This window comes from Erithacus rubecula, assembly GCF_903797595.1.
Source record: "Erithacus rubecula genome assembly, chromosome: 3".
NCBI classification, from domain to species: Eukaryota; Metazoa; Chordata; class Aves; order Passeriformes; family Muscicapidae; genus Erithacus; species Erithacus rubecula.
The window spans coordinates 86,877,504-86,891,011 of record NC_136689.1 but is presented as its reverse complement, the minus strand read 5'-3'; positions in this window follow the sequence as shown (position 1 = coordinate 86,891,011).

Here is a 13,508-nt window from a genome sequence, read left to right as displayed (position 1 = left end):
GAACTGCCTTTCCCTGAACCTGTACTGGCTGGATCTCATCCCTTGGATGTGCTGTGTGTCCCATGTGATTACTCTCAAGGTGATCTGCTCCATAACTTTGCTGGGCACCAAGGTCATCTTAAAAGTAGTGTGTTCTAACTCTCACTGATTGTGGTTTTGCTAATGGTGACTGTTAGACACTGAATTCCAGAAGAAATTTACTCCTCTTGTGGTTTACAATAATCTGTGCTTTTCTGTCATACTCATTCTTTTTCTTTAGCATAAGCAGCTCTCTTTCATCCTTTCTTTACTGCAAGCATTTATTTTCTCTTTACTGAAAATCACTGTGGCATCTTGTTTTTGGTAGACCTAATAAGCTGAACGCCAGTTTATTGGACAATGGACCAAGAAGCCTAGCTCTCCAAGATACCTCTGCATAGTGCTCGTTTTCCAATGTGGACATAGAACAGAGTTGGAAGATTAGCCCCAAAGTGTAAATAATTGAGTTTATAAGCACCTTTATTTTCATCTTGATTATGTTTTCTCCTACTTTGGTAAAGTTAACAAAATATATTCTGTGTCAATTTTGGGTTTCATTATTTGTTTTGGGACTCATAGATTATCCCCTCAAGTAATATTCAAGCTCTACCATCTTCACTGATGTTTGTTCTGTAAATGATTTGTAGTACATACAATCAGTGAAAAAGTCTTGACAAGTTTGATTACTCAGAATCAATTTAAATGGTGTTTATACGGTTAGAAAATATCAGCAGTTTTCTGGAATAATGGACCTGTAGGGGCAAGTAGTGAATAAAACTAAAAGGACAAAGAAAGTATGTTCTGAGACAGACACATGGTTATTACTCACAGCCTAATTCTGCCTTTAACTCTCTTTCTCAAAACTTGTGGAATGGTTGCTCCTCTGTTCTTTACTCAGCTTCCATTTTCAGCCTCCCATCTACAACACCTCTTACATCTTTTTGTGTGTGTATCCCTACAATTACATTTTTCTTGTACCTACCTTACAGACTTTCAGTTCAACAGACTACAAATGGTTTCTTTATGTAATACTGCAATGGGTAAGAAAAAAAATATGTATAATTTTTAAAAAATTTAACAGAAGGGACAGCCAAGCCGTAGGTCAGAGCTACCAAAGTCCTCTGAACAGCTGTTAACATGGAATTGAAGTGCCCAAATTCATGAGAACAACTTATAAATTCAGCCTTATAGTTAATGTGCCTTTTCTCTGGATTGCTTTCATTTCTCTTCTCCACTAACTCGGCAACTTTAGCCTAATACGATTGTGAGTCTCTCCTTCCCATTCCTAGACCAAGGAGGAATTAGACCATAATTCCTTCCTGGTACTACAATACATAGAAGAGTATTCTAAAGATAGATGACACAGCCACACTCTCATCTGTTTTTAATAGGCTAAGGAGAGATGGCTCCTTATGCAGAAAAAGAAAAATTAAATAAAGGTATTTTGGTTCAAACAGGCATCAAGAATCAGCTATTTCTTTGATATCTTTCACAAGGTTGTTTGGATATCTCATATTATAAAGTGCAGACTATGAGGTTCTCTATTCCCTGTTTATTGCAGAGTACCTCTAGCACTTACAACTGTGAGTCCTCCTTTTGGATCAGGAATGTGTGTTTGTTAGGAGTCCATAATATGAAACGTTTGCTGGTGCTCTCTACTGGTTCTGCTGGGAAAGGGGCTGCTTACATGGTGCTGTGTTTCAAATTTGTGACTGAACCAGTGGTTGACCCAACTTCCCAAAGAGATATCCCCATACCATGTGATGTTATACTCAGCAATAAAATTGAGGTGGGGAATAATCTGATGCTGTGGATTATTGTATTAGGTGTTTTTTGCTTTGGTTTTTTTTTTTTTCCTTCATGTATTCAACTTCATCTTGAACAATGAGTTTCTCTTGCCTTTACCCTTCTGATTTTTTCCCCCAGCTTTCTGTGAGTGTATGAATGAGTGTCTGGGTGGGGTTTTAGCTACTGGCCAAAGAGGATCAAGCCTCTGCATGACCCTACCTGTGAAGGTGAACTGCCACAAATATATCACATTTCATGTCTTTCTGGTTGAAATGTGTCATAGACCCAGGACATTGGAAAGTAAAGCCTTGTGTCTAAAGTAAAACTTTTAATAAAGGAGTTATTACACTTAGGTAAACACCTTGGTTATTCAGTATATATAAGGGTGGGGGAAAATACTTATCCTTCTAAATTGCTATCAGTTCTAGTAGTGCAGGGTTACAGCATGTTCCCTGTCAGCTATGAAGTAATTCACTGGTGGAGAAGTTAATCAAAAGAATATATTGAGTTGTGCATCTAATTTTAATTATAATTGTGATCAGATTGGGATGGGCTACTGCAATGGCAATAAGTCTTCTAGTAATCAGAAAAAAAAAGTAATTTTGTAAGCCTATTTTATTTCCTGAAACATGCACAATATGCTGAAAATTCTGTTGTTATTAGCAATAGTACGAGTCTTGAAGTGTTGATGTTTTTCCTTTGCAGTCCTAATTGCTGAGACACAGAAAAAAATCAGTATCTTAGATTATCCTACTTAAAATATTAACACGTATTTGTTATGTTAGGTGATTTCATCCACTTCCACTGTGCATCCATACCTGACAGATGAAGTATGTTGTTTGTTACTACTGACATTTTCTTCTGTATTTCAAGTTCATTGTCCGACTCCATAGACTTACAAAGATGATTTAAAAATCCAAACCTCCCAGATTTTATCATCTATGGTACTTTTAAGATGCTTAGGCAAGTATTTTAATATGGTATGTAATTCTGGTACATTACTGTTGTCAAAAGTAATGCCTTTTGATAGTCTTTGGGATCTGAAAAAAACAATTGAGCAATACCCTTAAATGTAAGAGTGACTAATAAATTTACCCTGTTTTGACATAAATAAAAATGTCTCTCTTTATCATTGAAACAAGGGGAAGTCTTTTCCTGTCAACAGTTATGGGTGTACAAGTCCTAGGTTGCTCTTTGCTCTGCACAAAATCTGGGGAAGTTTCCTCCACCATCAGTTTAACGCTTTAAATTTCTTCCTCTGTGTCTGCAGAGAAGGCCAGGATTTAGCCTTGATATTGTAGAAAAAACTTGCATAGGATTAAGAGAGTGGACATCTGGTTGTATTTCTCAGTGCAATGGTGATGGCTGTATTCTCAAGCATTCTGTGTGCTCTAGCCTACTTTGACACCTTTGGGTAGCTGGAAGGGTTTTTTAAACATCATACAAATTAATCCAGCCTGGGGCTGGATTAGCTGTAATGGACAGCATATAAAGATTTTCAGGCACACAGCCATCCACACCTTGACAGGCTTGCTGCACTTCCAATAATTTAATAAATCTTTGACGAACTTTAAAAGAAACTGTCAAGATGTTTCATCATTTTTTTCTTCTTATGCCATTTTCAGTAAATTTATTGCACATGAAAAAAATACATCCCTAGGCATAGCCCAGGAGCACTAGGACAAGTTTCCTCACTTTTCTGCCAACATGTTTCTGTCGTGCCCTGGAGGTAGCACCTGGTTTGAGAGGATAGTTCTCTTCTTCATTTCCTTGGCCTCTCAGCTGACAGTATTAAACAGCTAATTAGTGCATAGTGATTTTTTTTTTCTTAGGCAGAGGAATTTTACTTCAAGAATTTTGTCTTACAATTATTTGTAACAGTCCTTAGTATCTTACAACTGAAACTGGCTTTTTTTCTTACCAGTTTTTCACGTGCACATTCCACTGTGTGAGTATAGTGTATTGTTTGTAAGGATAATGCTCCTAGCAAAGGGAGTGCAGTGTTGTCTGTTTTAGAGAAAAAAACATTTGGAGTGTTTGGGAACAAAAAGAGATCTAAAAAATTATACACATGGGTGAAAAGAGCAACACAGCTGAGTTTACTGTACCATTTCTATAAACATCTCCTTTTACTTCTAAACCATGACTAGCTCCTGAGCATGTTCTCTTTCCCTGTGTACTGGAGGGTATTTTGCTAACAGAACTAAGAGTTGTTGCTGCTTGTGAAGCATTATTAACTTTGCTGACTTTGTAACCTTAGAACAAGTCCATGGTCTGATGTTGCTACAGGGAAGAAGTTTTGAGTTTCTTATTCAGCTTTTATTGTCTTTACGCAGAAAAGGGCTGATAAATGGAATATTGGTAACAAGTTGCAGTCCTCCATTTGCAGTGTCCTGCTATTTGTTGAAAGTAAAACAAAATTCCTCACTGCTCTTTTCTCTTGGAAGACCTGGAAATTTACTTTTACCCTCATCAAAGTCAGAGATTTTGGCTATTAATAGTTTGTAGTCATTAAGATTTGCTAATGGGCTTTGAATATCTAAATCATCTATCTGTTTCTATTCATCGAGAATTTTATTATTTTTTGCTAAAGAAGTACAATCCAGACAATAAAACATCATTACTGAGAAAAGTAAAAAACTACAATTATCACAAAATATTTTTTACAAAGCACTGAAAGTGCAGAGGGGGTGCAAAGTTGTAACACAGTTAATGTATTTATGTATCTTTGCTGTGTACACATAAAAAAGAGAGCACTTGCTTTCCCCTAATGTTCGTATAATGCCTGGAGGCTGGAAAGCAAAAGAAGAGAGATAAATGAAGAGGGAAGGAAGAATGCAAATTGGCTGCAAGGCAAGTTGGTGGTTCATGATCCTTGCTTTGACTTTGATCTAGTCTCATTAATGAGCAATTTTGCAAAGCTGCAAGGCATTCTCTGGTTGCAGGATAAATTCAGCTTAGGTTGCCCATGCAGGTGTGCATGACACAAGAAGCCTTCCAGAATGTATGCATTCTTCCAAAAATGTGTTCATCATTTCATTTTAATAACTTAAACCGTTGTGGTTGAACATCACTTCAAGACATGAACTATCAGATGTTAATGGAAGTAGTTTTGAAATGCACTGCTTAAATCAAAGGGGAGGAGAGAGTCCTGAATCCAAATCACTGTGAAATGAACAACTTTGCTGAGATGATGTAAACTATGTCCCATTTATGATTACAGCTAATAAGGTTATAAGCAGCTGGTATCACCATAATTCCTACAAGAATTTTGATCCTTTTTGAGGGTGAACTGTGTTACATTTACAGGACTCATTAGCCGCCTGTAGTCTTCCTATTACCTGGAAGAAAATCTTACCAAAATCAATTCCTCGAGTTGTTTAGTACTTTTTGACTAAAGTGCTGGACAGATTTTTGCTAGAAAATAGAAAATATCTCTTGTTCTCTGCCCCCTACCTCTAAACAATATTATCTCCTTCACCACATTCATTTTGAAGAAGCAAGAAGGACTCTGCCTGCTTGTGAGATGGCCAGGGAAAACTGGGAACTAATCTTTTTTCTGGCCTGTAAGATTGGCACAAGACTGGAAAAGGAATCTGTGCAAAAATTTATCTGATTCAAGTAGAGGTGTAAGAAGTAGGTATCAGCATTTGCATCTATATATTTGACACAGGAATAGAGGATTGAGTAAGTACAGTAATGGAATTTTCTGATGTTTGCTTGGGGTTTTTTTGTTCATACAAATTAGCATAGTTAAATATTGAATTAATAAAAATATGTATGCCAAAAAAGACTCATTGTCAAAATTTCCTACACGCAATCCAACATCTAAAAGCAAACAAGGCACAAATCCCACAAAAACAACTGTTTTCATTGTACTGATCTGTTTTTCTCAGGTAGTCGGTGTACTGTAAAAGAAAAGAAATAATAAAACAAAAAAGTGATGTTATCTAAAATTTTTAAGATGTTTTGTAATACAAAACTAAGAAAAGATGTGTGATTGCAAAACACCATCTCTGATAGTACTTCTAATCCTCCCCTTTCTTATCTTTCTAGTATGTGAACTTAAGAATTATACCAGTTCTTTAAACTATTCAATTTATTCTTACATACATACATCGTTTTAGTATGTCTGCTTTCACCCCTAGAAACTTGGCATTTCTAAGATGTCTTTTGCTTACTTCAGATTTGTACTGCACTCTCTTCATAGAGAGTCTTTTAGCTTTCTCTTAACCATTTGTAGTTAACTGAGTAGTTGGACAGGTTAAATTAGCATTTTTATCAGACTGCTTCTTTTCATTTTCCAGAATTACGTATTTAAGGTGACTCAATATTAATTATATTCTTCTTTATGTATCAATATAAAGCAAGTTAATCTGCATTGGCCACCAAAAATAGGGTTTTCCTAGAAAGTAAATGTGTGAGCAAGTATTGAATTCATGATGTTGTACTCACAATAAACTTTAAAAAAAAATTATTCACTGATCCTTTCAAAGTAACTAATTGGATAGGAAGAAGGTAAGCAGCTGATGTTTATGTAGGGCTATTATATGTACCTTAATTCTAAAGAAAGCTAAGGATCTGAAATATTTAAGATATTTAATTTACATTTCACTGCTACAACGAAACTGTTGGGAAAACACAACCAGCTAAGTGGCAAACATAAACTGCATTCTTACAAACCTTAAAACCATGGCTTTAGGCTTTATTTATGAAAGAGCTTCTAAAATGCAGCTGTTGTCTTTACAAAATTGAGCTGTAATGTCATTTGAATAGAGCACTTAATAGGTGACTGGGGCTATTGGAATATCAAACTGGAGCCTGGAATACTAAACTCTGTTTCTTTCACAGCAAGTAGGAACTGTTGAAGAAGGCCAGTGAAAAGATATACTTTGAACTCCACAATAACTGATGGAGTATGGAAAACCTTTAAACATTAGCTGATAACTTATGACCTAGATAGTGGCACACCAGTATTTGGAAAAAAAATTAAAGGAGATCTGCAGATTTTCTACACAGAAAGGTTAGAAATAAAAGGCAAGTGCTTTATAAGGCAATCTCCTCACAGTCAGTCAGGAATGCACATTACAACCTAGAAAGGCAGAGCTTCAGCTTTGAAATGAGCTTGAGCTTCCAGACTCAGGTGACAGAGAAGAAAAGCCATAAAGCAGCAAGTCCAGTCCTGCTGCTACTCAAGTGAACAGCAGACCTGGTATTTACCCTTGCTGGGTCTTGGCCCCTGAGCATTCCCTGCTCCTAACGCCACCTGCTAGCAGGTCTGTGAATTGTACCAGGCAAGGACAGCTGGTCTGACAGAGCACATACCTTGAGTCTAGTGTCAGCAAGAAGAATCATGGAGTCACACACAATTTTGGATGAGAAAGGTATTATATGAGTCTGTGACTTAGTATGGAACTACCCAAGACAGGTGGTGAGGTCAGTGAGGTGCTGGGATGTGATGTGCATGTTTTCTAGAATGAGCACATGAGGGTCCTTGAGAAGAATTAGAAGAAACACTGTACCAGATTTACTCAGCAGCAGAAGGTATTATTCTCAAGCTTGAATGTGACACAGTTAACAGAGATATTTTCTCCTATGTCTCAAATTTATTAATATAAAGTGTGTTATATATGTAACACACATTAGTTCCATGAACCTCAGTAAGATAATGATTAATGCTGAATTTTCTCTTTTTTCCCTTCACCTTTATTGCTAAAACTCTAACATAATGAGTTGTCCAGGCTTTTTGAATGAATCTGTCTTCATAAAGAGGTAACGAACAAATTGAAGTTATCTCTTCATATAAAAATCATCAGGCAGTATCACCATTGTAGGATGAGGCTTTTTAAAAAAAAGATATTATTTGTTAATGTATCTCATCCTAAATAGATTAAAATTACTGTTATGAACTATTTATATTGTGTTTTCAGTATGAAAAATCTCCCAGAACCAAGTAGAGATGCATTCTTATGTGCCATAGATGTATTGCTGTTATTAGTCATTATATGGCAGCTGTAGAGTTTAAATGTTTCTCTACAAAGGGTACAGATAATGTCTGTATCAGGAAAGATTTACACACATCAGAATATTTCTTAGTAACATTAATAATTTACAAAGTACTAATAATAAATCAATTAAATAAATCAACATAAATTATATTAAGATTTAAATAATATTGAAATATAAATTAACTAGGCTGGCCACTTAAATGACTTGTGTGAGATGGAACTTCATTTTGGTGGGACAATATGGGTTTGGTGGAATAAATGTCTGTCAGAGTCAGAAAAACATTGGGTATCAGAAATCCAAGACTCTTCCTAATGATGGTGGTATTCTGGGGTTAGACCTCACTATGTAACTTCTTTCAGGCACACACAGGCCGAGTTTCTGAGCTTTTTTAGTTCTCTTTTGGTTACCACTGAAAATATCTTAATTCAGTTAAATATGAGCAAGTATCAAATGCATGGGATAATTGCACTTGGCCAATTCCCAAAATACGTTTTTTCAGTAAATTACAAGAGAAATTACCTCACCTATTTAGGACAAAAGACTAAAAATCTCATTGTATTTTCATTCAGTTTTAAATTTCATGAGTATTCTTCTTCCCTCAGACAAAAAGAAATGGGCGTTTGGACTTAAAGGATACTTCATCAGGTAATGAATTCTTCCAGCTCCTTGGCCAGACAGATTTGTGAGAAATATTGTAAAATAAGTTATCAGCTTACTATCTTTCCATCCATAAATTAGTAAAATTTTAAGGTATATTTGACTGTCTTTTCTTGTTCAATAGAAGTTAGGAAACACTATAATGTTTCTTCCAGATGTTCCTTACAAATCTGTGTAAAAAGTAGGTTGTGCTTGACACACTGGACATGGAGAGTATAGGATACCTCACAAACAGAAAGATAAATAGACCAAATGTCAGAGGGTTTGCAGTTTCATTGTTTTAATGCAATGTGATTTGAAGTCCCATGTTTCGTTGACCAAAAATAGTTTTTCCACAAATTTGAGATCAAAAGTATGTATTTTTTTCATGTGGATGTGGGGACAAATGCATTTTATTTGATAAACAGAACAAATGGGAAGGCTCACTAAGACTGCTTGAATTCTTTACTTGCAGCTTCTTTTTCATTTGAAGTATATCTACCTGATGCAATATATTCTGTGTGTAGAAGGACAGCATCTCACCCTTAGCATGTGCTTACATCTCTCAAAGATTGCACTTCGTTTAAATTTCTATTAAATACTTTAGTAGCCATTTACTTTAAATGCTATCAGATTTGAACAACAATGTGGATATTTGCTTTTAGTAGTGGGTAGAAGCTACATTTTAGAGATTTTTTTTCCCTGATTTATAACAAGGTATATGAATCTTACAGTTGTTTTGTACATACATGTGTGTGTGCATGTTTGATTACATGTGCATCCTGAAGTTTTGTGTTGTTTGATTACATGTGCATCCTGAAGTTTTGTGTAGGTTAGTCCTTAGTGAAAAAATCTGGAAATATTAATTGATCAGTACCTAAAAACCCCCAGATATAGAAAATAGAATAAACATACACTGTTGTATTTTATAAAATTACTTTTTTTTCTACTGACTTATGAAATATGCACAGAATGCCCCCATGTTTACAACCTTAATAACTATACCTTTGTTGTGATAAAAAGTAATATTATGTTGATTATAAACCAAAGTATAATAGCACAAAATGAATTGTTTTTTAATAATTCTTAGACTTGTAATTTACTCCCAGATTTCTCTCTGTCAATTTGCTTGGTTTGAACGAAGTACAATTATTTTAAGTAGGGCAAAAAAAAGGTGTACATACCCCCAATAATGCCAATTTTACAAAACAGAAAACTGAAGACCAGGTCAAATTTTCCCCATTCATCTGGCCCCAGGGCAAAAGAAGAGGAAGCTTGATTCTTCCTCATCAGTCACAGAGGCAACACCCTCTGTCCAAAGTTTGATATTTACCTTTCAATATTAGATATTGCTGATAAAGTACTGCTATAGACTTTTACATTGCAAGGTTTATTATATTAAATATGATGCTCCTTTCTCGTTCCTGATACTTTCATGTGTTTATGCAGTGCTTTTAAAATAATATGGAAAGTGAAAAGTGCTTCACTTCTTAACTAATTTCAATAGAATTAAATTTATAGACCCGAGTGATAATTAATTTTTAATAAAATATACTTAGAAAAATTCTCTAACAAATAAAACTGTGGTTTTCATTGTAAGTACCAATATTACAAATGTTTCTGTTTCTTTCAATTAGCAATTTTTTTTCTATTTCGACATCTTGTATTACTGATTGCACTTTGGATTTTTTTCACAGTTTTCCCAAATGAGTGAAAAGTAGCTTTTATTTTTTTTTTGGTCTGTGCTTGCTCATTGATTAGCTTGAGACTTATTTCTAAACAAAAAGGAATGCTTGCTGGAAACTTTCATGGAAAGAAAAAGAAAAGGTGCAGGCTTTCACATGTACTATTTTTGCATGTATTACACAGATGGTTTTGAACATGTCCTTACATTCATCACACGAGCTGATTTAGGGTTTGTGCTGAATAGGCATCTTTTGGTGTTTCAGCTAAATATAATTGAACCTGTACCAAAGACAAAGTGCTGCATGCAGGGTTTGCATACAGTACAGCAGTTTATACAATCTGGCTTTATAAAGATTGATCTGATAAGAATAAAGGAAAATATGAGTCAACTTTCATTCCATCTCAGATAGAGAGAAATGTGGAAAGTTTAATGCCGAACTGTGAAAAGATTCAGTAAGTCACCACAAATCACTTCTACTAAGCCAAAACTGGGTAATTTACACAGCACTTTGTGATCTTCAAACAATTTGCAGTGTGCAATTATTCATGCCACAACATGGGGCCGCAGCGTCCAAGCTGCCTGTTTGTTCTACGGCTGAAGCAGAGGTGTTTGAAAACTGCAAGAGCCTACCAAAGGCCCAGAGATCATGGCTAATGTGACACCCCCAGGCCTAATCTTCTTAGAGCACTGGGATAAAATAAGTATCCATTACAAAATCAGCCTTCATCCTGCCCCCTTCTGTGCTCTGCCACTCTGATAGCCAACACGAAGACAATTGCATGATTCTGGGCTTAATCAGGTATTAGGAGCTAATGCAGTACGAGAAGAGGCTAATCTCCATATTTACTCCATCTGTACTTACGGACCTGACTTGCCTGCCCCCGATAGATCAAAAGGAATTGGCAAAAACCAGATTAGAGATGAAGAAAGGAGAGAGAGGTCCAAGAAGTGTAAGAGGCAAAATTCTCTGCTTTCCTCAGTTGTGTATGTGTGTATTAAAGCCATGTGGTCTAATCCCATGGAAACACTTTCCATTGTATTTCTTTTTCTTCTCGTCCCTACCCCCACCTTCTGTCTCCATCTTTAAATATGGAAATTGCCATTGCATTTAAAATTATTGATAAGTGTACCACACCATATCTAAGGATGATCTTTTGCACAATTAAATATAAATACAATTTTTTGTAAAGTATCAATTTTGTTTCACTTTATTATAGCATTTATTTATGACTGACACGTGTAGAACTCTCTTTTGGGTCCATTTTGAAATCTGATGAAATCTCATAGCTAGGCAGAACTCATTAATTCCAGGTCTTTGTAAATGCTCTTTGTAAGTACTACATAGACAATGTACCCTTCTGTGACCTTAGGTTAAAATGAGTGTGAGAAAATAAAAGAAAAGAAAAAAGTCTCTGTAAAATTAACCATTTTCCTTTTAGTCACTCTCAAGTAACTGGTTATCTTCTTTCTGTATCTTATCATCTACAGTATCTTGGCATTCTCTTCTGAGGCTTTTGCTACAAGCAGATACTTATGATTCCAGAAACGTGGACAGATGGGTAAGGAAAAGAGAGCAAAGGAAATTCACACACTCACCACTGTTGGCAGTCACCTGCTGTTTGTAAACAGTGACATGTGGCCACCAATAATGACCTTCAAGCTAGGAAATTCATGTACTAAACCAGCTCAAAGGCTCTGGTCACCTTGGGTTGGTGATGAACAAGTTTTATGAAGGTGGGATGCATTCCTTAGCAAGGGTGGAAGAAGCCTGTGCTCAAAAGAGTGCTCAGGAAAGCTGAGGACATTTCAAAGGGTGCACTGTCGTCTCTTTTTGGAAAGCTGACAGGCTCACTATTTTTTTGACTCCTTACAAACCCCAAGTGGTGCCAGAAGAGAGCTGTGCTGCTGCCGATTTTTGGCAATGGAGCTCACCTCATTAGAGTGGATTAAGTCATGATGCTGAGAAGGATAAAAGGTGAAAAGCAAAACCAGTGGATGGCGAACACAGAAAGCTCCGAGTGTCATTTGTATGCTGACGCTATTATTGACTAGAGCCCATGTGGTTCACACTTTTCAATTACCGTCTGCTAGAAAGGTGGCCCGTAATTGCAAAGGCTGATGCCAGTGCACCAAATGTCAAGGGAGCCTCCCTAACCCTCATCACCTTTTCTTGATGCTTGACTTGAGGATGTTCAAAGGCAAAAAGCCACAGCCTGCAGATCTCCCTGAGGAAGAAAAAGATGCCATTTAAAAAAAAAAAAAAAAAAAAAAAAAAAAAAAAAAAAAAAAAAAAGATAAAACCCCAACAACTCAACCTCCCTCATTTAAAAACCTAGAGTTAAATTCATTATCCTGTGACCTTGTCCTTTACCCTCTGTTTAGCTAGGACATCCACGGGCATTAGTGAGAATTATACCGTGAAGATCCAGGGCAGGATTGCATTTTCTAATTTTGTGGTGCTGGAGTTGCCCAGGTGCTGAACAGCACCAAACTGACAGTGATTGCCAGAGATGCTCTTTCACAAGATTTTTAAAAGGTGGAAAATGGCCAAATCTAGTTTTCCTCTAAACTCCAACAGATATTCTCACTAACAGCACTGTGTCTCTTTTAACTGAGATGCATTACTTATGCCATCCCTGCAGGTCCTGGAATAGCCTGTGCACTTTCACCCCCATTTATTTAAAAGCTCAAGTGCATTTTTTTGTACATCTTTATTTCATTATACATTATTTTTTCACAGCTACAACTAAGGTAGTTACTGAATGAAAACAATGAACTGTAGCTAAAATATTTGACTCAAACATCCTCAGCAGACTCAGAGCAGATCCAATAATTCAGATTATTTTTTCTATCATTAAAAATCTAGTGAATTTTACTGATGAGTATACCATTTTTTATTATTTGAAATATTATTTTGATAATTATATTTCTTATCAGCAATACATACTGGAAAGTCATATACTCAATAGTGTATTAGAAATTTATATAACCCAAGTAAGGTCAATTTTTACCAGAAAAGGATTTCTCTGTTTATTAAAATACACTTTTCCTGTGCTTCTTTTTTAAATTCTTCAAAATATAATTCTAATGCATGTCTTTTTTATATTGAGACTTTTTATCATAGACAATTTTTTTCTTTTTTTTTTAAAGTCAATTCAATAATTTGACCAAATCCCTGAATCAGAAGAGAATTTAAGAGTTTAGCACATGAGTATTAGTATCTGGTTTTTACAAAAGTGGAATACTTTTCCTTTGCAATGGAAGAAAACATGACAATGCCACACTGGTGATTATTAGGTAGATTTAGTGCCCAGTCACTAATCCAAAGTTATCTTCCAATCTTTTTTTTTCCCCTCAAATTCATCAGTAA